Source organism: Pleurodeles waltl, chromosome 4_2, assembly GCF_031143425.1.
Source record: "Pleurodeles waltl isolate 20211129_DDA chromosome 4_2, aPleWal1.hap1.20221129, whole genome shotgun sequence".
NCBI classification, from domain to species: Eukaryota; Metazoa; Chordata; class Amphibia; order Caudata; family Salamandridae; genus Pleurodeles; species Pleurodeles waltl.
The window spans coordinates 377,634,825-377,646,300 of NC_090443.1; the positions used below are offsets into that span (position 1 = coordinate 377,634,825).

Below are 11,476 nucleotides of genomic sequence, written 5' to 3' on the forward strand. Positions count from 1 at the left end.
AAATCCATAAATTCTCAAAAAACTAAATAAATCTGGATAAATACCAAATGAATGGCCAAAAAATAAATGTGGACAAATACAGACAGAACTGTTAAAAAAATAAAAAACATAAAACTGTGAGCCCTACAAATAATTTTGCGCATCATCACAGTAAAAGTTGGCCAGTGATATGAAACTGTGCGAAAAGTAGGTGCCAGCAAAAAGGTTATATAGTTAGTATTCAAAAGCAGTACTGCATCTCGTGACGTTCACCCATACTAATAGGGGCTTTCCTCTGAGGTACAGTTTATTATACAGTGTTTTTTTTAACATAGTGACTTGCTTATTGAAACAAAATAGACTTGAATTACATATTGCCATTTAATTTTATTAAGTTAAAACGCATGCTTCATCCCATAGGAATTCAGGATACTATATAAGACAATATTAAAGATATGCAAAAATAAAAATAGTCAGTGGAAACTAGCAGAATTGTTCTAAGTTTTCAGATTCAGAATTTTCTTTATTTCTCCTTCGACAGCATTTTTATTGCAAGCTTTTTCTTCATAGATTTATTGTTTGGAGATTGCAAGCTGTTGGACCTTGTACACAGGTGTCGTAAACTCTAAAAAAGAAAAAAAAAAAAAAAAGAAAACAATAAGAATAGATTAATACCTTGCTTCTATCAGGCTAACCTGCCTTCACGAAGCAGCAAATGTATTTACAGTGAGCATGATAAGATGTTATGGACATAAGAGTTCCAAAGTTAACAGTATATGCACATCGCTTAGGGATTGCTACTGTCATAGGTGCAAAAAAGAGCACATGCACAATTAAGTCATTTATAGGATTGTAGGTAACAAAAGAAAATATCAATCTCTGATCTTGACAAGTGATGGGGCAGAATGCGGATGTTGCTACAAAAGGCTCATCTGGGAACATACTGTTTCCTTTTTGTTTTGTTTTTCAAGTGAGGAGGATCTCAGCTCTGCCCCAGGGTATGCCATATTTTTTACAAAAACAATGGATTAAACCCAGATCTGTGACTAGGGGTGAATGTTTGATTTGTTCAGCATTCCGTCTAGCATCTGTTCTTTTTGCTTTTGTCACCCGAAGTGGGAAGGGTATGCCCAGATGTGGGTCCCGTGCTCACTGTGCCACAGGATTCAAGCTAGCCTGGCTTATGAGGGGTGATACCCCGAAATTGGTTCCAGGATGCTTGTTTCTGGTCCGGGGAAGACCTGGCCTGGTAGTTTGGGCTGGACTGTTCCCATGGGCAGCAGGGTCAAGACTGATTTGCATATGGCTGGGTCCAAACTGGGCTGGTGTGGTGAGCAAAAAAAAAAGCACAAAAAAAACGATGGATTAAACCCAGATCTGTGACTGGGGGTGAATGTTTGATTTGTTCAGCATTCCGTCCATCATCTGTTCTTTTTGTTATAGTTTTACATGGTAACATCTTTAGACACTGTCTGTCTGGATTTTGAAATGTAGAGATCATAGCAGGAAAGAAGAGAGACAGGCTAAAGTAGAAATGTAGAAAAGTGAAACCCAAAAGAATGTTTTCCCACTACCAGTAACTGCAGTCAACAGATGTCACCTATGCAAACAGAGGATAAACAGTCATTGCCTCAAGATACGGCTTCTTCAAGATGGGCACTGAAGGAGCTTTGATATCAAACTTTGCTTGCATCGCCCCTTTCTAGAACAAAGTTAAGAAACCTCTCTGGCTACCAGTATGGTACGGCAAATACAAGCCTTCATACTGCACTATTACTCACTCTGCCAAGCAAAGTCTGAAATAAAGCTGGGAACACAGTGTGCCATCAGTGTAGTTTACACTAAGATTCTATGGTTTTGAGTCTTTTTCATGAGACCAGAAAAGACTTGCTCGTTTGGAAATGAGTGGTTGGAAGAATGGAGAGGGAGAGAATACAAAACAGCAATGATGGAATGCTTTTCCAATGTGATTTGCTAGGAGGACAACATATGTCAAAAGGTTTTAAGACTCACAACAAAGATATCGTTACCATTTTTACACAAACAGTAAATACCTTTGACTTGAATGGTTGTTACTAGTTGATCCTTGTGCAATGCTCTTTTCAGGAGTAGGGCATTTGGTACTCAGGAGGGCCCATTAGATTTCTTCAGTCGGTGCTGCAGATCAGCCTGCATATAATATAGCATTATCATACATGTCAGTATATATACATTCTGTAAAAAAAAATAAAAGCAGAGGTTGTGGATAGTGTTTTGAAATCTATACGGAGTGTGTTTCTCAAACATAAACTATCAGTACTACAGGAATACTATCTGAGTCTAAGGGAACAAATATGGTAAGAGAGTGGAAAATAAAGCAAGTCACCTTATGTACTATAAAAAAAAAAAAACACTGCATAGTTTAGATAATGCTGCATTTCTTATTGTCCTTGAATATGTCAAAAACAGTGCTCCCTACAAATGTTGAACGACCAAATAATGTTCATGTGTGTCTCATAACTGTGCTACTATGCAGTAAAGTTTTTAAAGTCATTACATTTGGTACACGCAAACATACTTTTGAGCTATGCGGGTGAGAGGTGGAAAAGAAAGTGTCAGAGAATTAGGCGCAGGGGGTTATGTGACATGGTTTTAAATGATCAGTTTCACGTACCTTTTAAGTAGTCATTTTCACCCTGTAAAGGTCTTATTTTTTCTTGTATTACTTCATGTTTCTCATGCTCTCAGGACCAATCCAGTTTACTGCAGGTCTGGCCGCAGACTCCAATCTTCTTCTTTCCTGCCTTGATGCTCCTCTAGTGCTTTATGGATTACTGGAGTCGGCTGTGTCTTAGCGCGCAGTATTCCTGTACAATCAACCCCCATGTGCTATCCCACTCATGCTGCCAAATGCCCCACCTAGTCTCTGTTTGTGCTAACTCTCCTTACCCGCTCCGGGTCAGAGTAGTGCATCAAGTCCAAGATTCTGCTTTCCATTCTACATGTGTAGCCCTGTTCAGCATATTACAAGTAGTTAAATGCAAACAAAACAAGCATTTTCAATGCAATGGGTCTCGCGTTTCCTCCAGTTAGAGCTATTAGCATAGTTAATTCCTAACTAGACTTTTCTTGCCACATGAATTGAAAATGAAAAGTAAAACAGTTGACATAAGCGAGCTGATTCAAAGCGCCATGGCTGCCATGAGTGCGAATGCGAAGGAGAGATACAAAAGGAAAAAGAAGTTAGCTCGCAGTCAAACATACCGCAATCGTGCAATTATCTGTGTAACAGGGTCAGTGTCCAAGGCGGTAACAAAACTGCCACAAGGAGGGACAAACATAAAGCATTTACCAATGATAAGAAAGGATTTTTGAAAGGCAAGCCCACAAACGAGTGATAGTGATGGGCATTCTGTGGGCGTGGTTAAAAGCCCACATAGATACCAACACGTTGGAAAAAGCAGCGCTTGCGAGCTGCTCTGCTCAACCTAAAAAAGTTCCTTTCAGGGATCGGACTGGGGCAGAAAATAGGCCCGGCAACCAAAGTAAAAGTGTCCATAATTAGTGAATCAAATATCTAAATAAAGAGGCCCATGTTTGCAAAAACAGCAGTTTTAACTTGTAAAAGACACTTTGAATAGAATATATGTTTTGTAAGGTATGGGACACTACATGCATTTCTGCTTGCGAGAGGCAATGTAACATTAGGGAAATCCACAGTAAACACTGGCCCACTAGGCCGTAAACGAACAAATAAATTGTAATACAAAATGGGCCACACACTGACCTATCAGGCAGTACTTAATTTGAGCGGGTGGTTGTCAGGGTTGGGGATTGGTACTAGTACTTTTTTTTGAGGGCCAGCACTTATGTTTTTTGCATCAGGCATTTAATGCGAGAAAAAGACACTAGGGATAGACTGAGGAAGGGAAATATTGAACAGTGTTACAATGGCAGAAAGCAGAAAGTTGCAAGCTTGAGTTGAAGGGGCGGGAGTGGCTTTAAATGTATTAAAGAGATCTGAGATTGCTTTAGGATTACCCGGCCTCAGTATTTTGTGCTCGCACATCTACTTACAGTAGCCACGTGTTTCAGAGGAGAACTTTGGGCACAGCACGTTTTTATTTACAGATTGACCACTGCTGTCAGGCCAAACCCTAAGGTTGCCTGGTAGCCCTATAGGTCAGTCCGACTCTGCCTTTGTCATTCATATGCGTGCCTAACCTCCTGTTTGCATTTGATTATTTTGCACAGATGTTTTGTCTAAAATGAGTTTAAAATTAAGAATACCTTCAAATAAAGGTAGCGTGAGCACTGTCAATGGTAAAACAAAAACGTTAATATGATGTAATGTAATATTCCAGTGTTGCAGCTAGAGAGATTTTGGATGAGAGAGCGCACATATTTGCGATTTGTTTAGTCAGCAAAGCATCACTTTGTAGTTGATAGATTTGTCTGTTAGCTGAAAAACAGAAATGACGGTTTGTTATGCTTTAGTTTGACTGTCCAATCCTATTTCTCGTCAGCTTGAGATGGAGATAACTGAAGTCAGATCAATGTATTTAATGTCATGCATGCCAAAGGAGTGCTTTGTCTGCGTACACCATTACATTTCTATTTTATCTGTGGAGACAAGCAACATGTGATAACTAGCAAGACATCTGATTAGTACAGTAGGAAAGCCTGTGAATAATACCCAAGGAACCCACATGAAGGGATGGGGCTATTACTGTATGGAAGCCAGTGAATACTGCTTTACAAAGGCCTCTAAATGTTACTGCAGAACGTCTGCAGAAGAGCAGCTCTTTCTTTTGCCACAGCCCTCGTTCCTGCTTTCAATACACTGGCTAAACCCACTCATTGGTTTTGCCCCGCGCAGCCATTAGTCTTAAAGTTAGCATTAGTTCAGAAGCCCTCTTTGCTGAAGCTTTCCAAAGCAGAGAAGCTTGCACATGCGCAGCCGTCACTCACCCCCGGCGCTGCTCCTTGCAGAGGAGATACGTCTCAGAATTGCGCTGAACTCTTGTAGCACAGAATGATTTATCGAGGCATTATCTTGGGGGATGAGGCCAGCAGATTTTCCCTCACTGCTGGTGTCAGGGTTTTCAGCATGGCCTCTGGATCCTGTGTGGCCCCAGTGATAAACACTATCATGTGTGTTTTTTGTTAGTTGTATCACACAGTACGTGTTGGTTCTTGTGTGTAAGTTTGTATTGCTTGCGTGTGTGTTGTATGTTTGTGTGTGTTGTGTGTGCATTGTGTTTTGCATGTGTGTTATGTGTGCTGAATGTGTATTTTATGTGTGTGATTTCAGTGGGTTTGCTATACGAGGGTGCTGTGCTTGTTGTATTTCTTTCATGTGTTGTATGTTTGTATGTCTGTTGTATGTGTGAATGTTTTGGAGTCTTTCTACTCAAGTGCAGCACTGATTAACAAACATCACTCAAGGAACCAAAATACTCCAACTAGATTTGAATCTCTTTCTAGCTATGTTTTTATAATTCCCCCTGTAAAGAAAGTAAGTATGGGCAGCCTGAGAAACTGGCACTGCTGTCAGGGGGCATAAAGATAGTATTTGCTACTGATAGCGATATTATTGAGGTGGCCAAACCAACACAAGAGGAGACTTCAGAGAATCCTCAGCTGGAAACCACTTCCATGCAAAAACAAGATTCAGACAGTGCTCTTAAAGTTAAAGAAGCACTGCAAGGTGCATTACAGGTGTACACAAAACAAGTATAAATATGCCCCTAAATCGGTATGCAGGCACAATAAAACAGACACAAACTGTTGACTTTGCCAATGTTTATGTGAGATCTATTGTCTTTGCCAATGTCCTTTAGACATGTTGTACAGCAGCATGGCTAAAACTTAGTGGAGTTATGTAGAGCAAAGTGGAGTGAGGTAACGTGGAGTGACATAGGGTAGAGTACTGTAAAGTGGCGGAGTGTAGAGTGGCACTGAGTGGAGTGGCATGGAGTAGCGTGGCGGCGAGGGGAGTGAAGTAGAGTGGTGTAGAATGCCATAGAGTGACATTGTGTGGAGTGGTGTAGAGCACCATTGAGTGGTGTGGAGTGGCACATAGTAGAGTGATGTGGTGTAGAGTGCCATACAGTGGAGTTGTATAGAGTAGAGTGGCAAAGAGTAGAGAGGAGTGGCATAGAGCGGAGGGGTGTAGCGTGCCACAGAATGCCATATAGTGGAGTGGCATAGAGTGCCTCTGTGCGGTGTGGCATAGTGACATGTAGTCGAGTAGTATAGAATGGGGTGGAGTGGATTGGAGTAGCATAGAGTGGAGTGGCATAGATTGCAGCAGAGTGGAGTGGGACAGAGTGGCATAGGGTAGAATAGAGTGGCATACAGTGCTATAGAATAGCATTGTGTGGAGTTGTGTAGAGTGGGGTGGAGTAGAGTGACACACAGTAGAGAAGAGTAGAGTGTAGTGATGTAAAGTAGAGTGGCATTGAGTAAAGTGGCATAAAGTGAAGTAGAGTGGCACAGAGTACAGGGCCACAGAATGGTGTAGAATGTCAATGTGTGAAGTGGCGTAGAGTAGAGAGGCAGAGTCGAGTGGCATGGCGTAGAGAGGTGTAGAGTAGCGCAGGGTGGCACAGAAGGACATTGTGTGGAGTGACGCAGAGTGGCATTGAGAAGAGTTGAGTGGCGTAGAATAGAGTGCCACGGAGTGCTGTAGAGTGGCATTGAGTGGGGTGGCGTAGAGTAAAGTGGAGAGGGGTGGAGTAGAGTAGCATTGAGAGGTGTAGAGCGGAATGGTGAAGAGCAGAGTGGAGTGGCATAGAGAGTGGTAGAGTAGTGGTGTGAAATAATATTGGATAGATAAAAGGCTGAGTTCACCCCACAAGGTTTCAGACTGCCCCTAAAGTTGTGGCGCTTAACCCACTGAGTTATCGCTCATTGTACATGTTTAATTTCATATACTATTAGAAAGGGTGTGGTCAGAACTCAGTGGTTTAATGGGCCTGGTGCAAATAACCTCATGCAAAATGCAGTTAAGGGTTTTGATCCCAGAACGCATACCACAGACTTTTATTCACACAATATTGGTAGTCATTTATGTGACAATGCTTGTGGTGGTCGGTGCAGTAAAAAACTTAAAGAAAGTGAAAAGATACATTTCTGAAAATAATAGCTAGCTACAATTTTGGTAGAGGAATGTCTCTTGGTAGGTGTTGCTATTATTGCTATAGTTGCCACCTGACCAGTTTTGTACCGCACGCCCAGTATTAAAATCTTCCTGGTGGTATAAAAGTTAGAAAAATTCCCTAATTACAGTATTTTTCCCTTATAATTACACATTATCACGTAAGAAGAAAACAATATTAGATGTATTCTGCAACACCCTTAATGACCCCAAATCGACAGTTAAAGAAAACAAAAATACAGGCATATAAAGTTCTACTTAAGAATGACAGCAACTGTTTAAAACATGAAGAGACGGCCGGTATTTTTTTCTGCGAAATGTGACAAACCTCTTAATTGCTATTGTTTGGATAAACATTGTGGTAGCAAGTTGTGCAACATAAGGAAAGAAACATACTGGAGCGGAAAAATACAATTATTTATAAATATTTCATATTTTTCGTTAGTTAAAAATAAGATTTGCAAACTAATACTCTGCAGATCAAAACTCCTATGCCACAGAAATCACATAAAGTGGATTCACTCCAAAGGGTACATTTCAGACCCCAGTTAGCTCTGCGACATAAATATAATGATTTTATTTGCCAGATGCCTTTTAAACGGTGATAACAATCTCCATAACGAAGAAAAAAATGCCCCTGTTACCTGCTGCCCGAAACCGATGTCTGCCTCCTGAGTAAATCTTCCCATACACCGTGAAACTCCTGAAGGTGGCAAAAATAAGAGAGCAAGGAATCGCCATGGCACTATGAGACCTTGATGAAAATACCTTCATGTTGCATTGTTCCCACAAGAGACCGGGCCGGTGCAGGCTGTGACGTAATTTCCGGCGCCACAGGATGTGCGTAAGCCAGGTGTCAAAGCATTTGCGTTTCTCTAAATGAATTTAATCTTGAAGTGCCAGCCAACAAACATTTTGCTGGTGAAGTTTTGTTTTTTTCAGGTTTGTCTAAACTTTTCCTTAATGTTCTAAACTCAAATTGGTAAAGTATTGCAGTAGCATACACATTAGTTATAATCCTGAGAACACTCAGATTTCTCTCTCGCGTAACAGCCCACCATGAAAAGAAGTTAATTGTTTTAAGGCGTCGCCTGCAACGCTACCTTCCTTATTCATACAGCACAGCAGGCATTAAAGCGGTGTGAAACCCCTGGGGACACTGGAGAGTTACAAACAGGATCACGGAGCACCAGCATTCCTCTGAATCTAACAAGATTCTGAAAAGGAGAAAAGTTATTTATTGAAAACTAAACTTCACCGTGTTTTTGTCCATCAGTTTTCTGCAGCTGAATTTGAGTGCTGCGCTAGGTTTGAAAAGGGGGCCTGACTAATATGTTTTTGTTTCCTTGTATAGGATTAATGCAAACAATTCCTGTCACAAAGCAATGCAGTTTTTCGCACCTTCTAGAACTGAAATGCAAATTAGCGCTGGTCCTTCGTGTGTTTCTTATGTGCAGCATGGTTAAATACTGCTGCATATGCATGTGTTGAATAACACAGCATATTCTTTATATTTTTGATGTATTTGATTGTAGTATATGCACCATACTTTGCCTCACCCTGCTGCTTAATTTAGTCTACCCTGCTGCATTATTGCATACTACATTTTAACTTGATTGCAGTGGTTCTGTCTTCAATGCTTCATTTGCAACATTAATATTAATTACATGTCAGTTTCATGCTTGAATCTTTCTTTTATCAATTGTGTTTATTAAAGATGTTTAAAGGTATTTAAAAATGCCAATGATTAACAGTGATTTACCCAAAACACAGTAGTGTCATACTCAGGATGCTTATTTGTATATAATTCAAGATACATGTATTATTTAAAATGGTGTACATTGTGCAGTAATCGGCAGGGAATTCTGACATCGCAAATAGCATAATGGGTAAAACTTTCCTAACAAAAAATAAACCAAAATTGTAGATATGCTCTACAAATAATCAACAAATCTTCCCCAGACCGTCATAAAGCCTGTCCTCTTGTTGAATGCAAGTAGAGTTTGGGAACGAATCAGTACTCATTTTCAAATCATCGTCAAAATATCATGAACAAACTCATCTTGTGAAGTAATCGAAAACTAGTTTTCAAGTCATCCTGAAATCATCAGGAACAGTCACATCTTGTGAAGTCATCAACAACTAATTTTCAAGTCATCCTCAAATTGTCGGGGCAAGTTTCCAAACCTAGCTGATGACTTCAAGAGCTTGATGATGTAGGATGACAAGAAAATGACTTCTAAAGTAGTTAGATGATCATCTAATGACTCTGGGATGGCTTCTAAAGTAATCCTGTTTGACCTGGGGGGTCAGGCCTCCCAGCCAGGGTCCGACCCTCTATCGTCCTCTAGGCAGTTCCGCTCCGCGAAGGCCTCTGCTCGGTGCATAGAGCTACTTTCCTGCTGTGTTTTCGCTCTTTCCTCGCCGAAGCGGACCCCCATGTCACTTTTCTTGTTCAATCTCTGTTCAGGCGTGCCATAGAGACCCCGGGAAGTCATGCTCACTGCCACATTCCATCCTCCCGTATTTATCCACTTTTCATGAATTCGCTACCCATTGATGCTGAATATTTAGTGGAGCCGTGGTGAACAACGATCTAACGGCCATCTTGGTTGGCCACACCCCCCTAGTATTTTTTTTTTAATGTAACCTTGCTAAATTGAAGACTCTGCAAATTCATATTCCACTTATACAGCCTCAATTGGTTAAATGAATCAGTGACCAAAGTTCAGGGCATTTGTGTCATCAGTGATTGCATGCTTCTTAATTTATGCAGTTCTTATGAACAAGTTTGCCATTTTTGCGCCTTAACTGCCCAACTAATTGTAAGATCTGTTTACGGTGAAAATAGGACAATAAACAATCAGACATTGTGCTGCATTACACTTCATAACTTGCCTCTTCTGGCTGCATAATTGAATCAACCCTGCCGTATATTTTGGCCCTCTCCTGCTGCATAATTTCCGTGGTCCTGAATATGCAGTACAGTAGTATTTACACATGAGAAAGGGCTTTATACAATATAGCTTACAGCTGGGTAGGACTTCCAAGTGATGCAGACGGCAGATTGATTTCTTTACTGAAAACCCAAATTCAAAACACAAGTATTGTATTAAGATGGAATGCATAGAGAGTTGTGGAAAAAGGACAACATGTAATCAGCAAAATGTTGAAGGGAAGGGAGATGCCATACAGCTGTGTACCTTGGCAGGAGCATTGTGAGGAGGACATAAGGTTTTTAGGCTGAAAGATGACATCTTAGAAGTAATTGTTTCTAATCTTGTTTTTTTTATTTAAAGAAAGACTGAACACGAGTTATCAAGGCTCAGAGTACCAGTGCTCTGGCATATGTAGAAAACTATGTAGTGATGTACAGTGTAACTGAGCCAATGTGGTTGAAACGTCATATGTGAGACCTTCAACGCTTATGCAAGGAAAGCTTCTTGCAGCCAGCCTAGCCATATGTTATGTATTCTAGTGAGGCTAGCATTTCTATAGTCCACTCTACAAAGTGCAAGAGTTTGGTCTATTGTTTAGGATTGGGTAAAAGTGAATCATTGGCTAGCAAAGTTTGGCAAATTATGAATCAACATAACATTTGCTTCAACAAAGTCAAACAGCTTCGACTTCATAAATGCAAACTTTTCCACCTGCTGCTCGCACACATCAGTAGCTTTTCAGCCAAAGAATATCCTACTCAAGCAGAGAAGAACACTCTGTGAATGGAAAATAACTGTGGACCAAGATATGGTGTGGTGGGACATTACAGAGGACACAGCAAGTGACACAGCAGGGAACAGGAAAGGAGCTTTGTCAGGGTGATGGAATCTTAGAATGATGCATAGAAGGCTAGACCATACTAACTTTGGGAGGGAAGAGGCTACTGTGGCTCGAGATAAAGTAAGGGGTATGGGAACATGGGTTGCAACAGAGGTGGTGTCTTTGACATGGTTCAGCTCCTAAACAGCACCAATTCACAAACTGTTCCTTTACCAATTTACCATTGATTCAAAGTCATTTTCAAGGATGAGGATTTTTAAAGTGTTCAGAACCATAAGATCACGAGGAGTTTGTCAGGGTTTTCCACATGTAGTTGTGGGTGTAGCCTCTCACCAAAAACAAAGAACAAGTAACTGACTATATCAATGAAGTTGGGAGCAACTGTTTATTGCATAAGCCGTCAATAATGGACTGAAGATTTGAGACTGCCAAAGAGATGAGAAGATATTCTGTTGTTTTTGTTTGCTTAACCTGACATCCATGTTTGCATTTTTGCTATCCCTCAAGAAAGAAGAAGGGTGTCAAATTCTAAGGTTATTTTAAATTACAGTTTGTTGTAAACTGCACATTGATGGC

General features: G+C 40.6%; 1 long non-coding RNA gene across 1 annotated transcript; it reads right to left on the reverse strand.

Moving 5' to 3' along the window:
* Positions 1-323: 323 nt before the first annotated feature.
* LOC138292751 (uncharacterized) lies at positions 324-7,916 on the reverse strand. The gene is made up of 4 exons (XR_011202786.1): positions 7,765-7,916; positions 2,633-5,082; positions 2,034-2,148; positions 324-604 (listed from the first exon to the last, which is right to left on the reverse strand). It is a non-coding gene; the product is annotated as an uncharacterized lncRNA (long non-coding RNA).
* Positions 7,917-11,476: the final 3,560 nt, after the last annotated feature.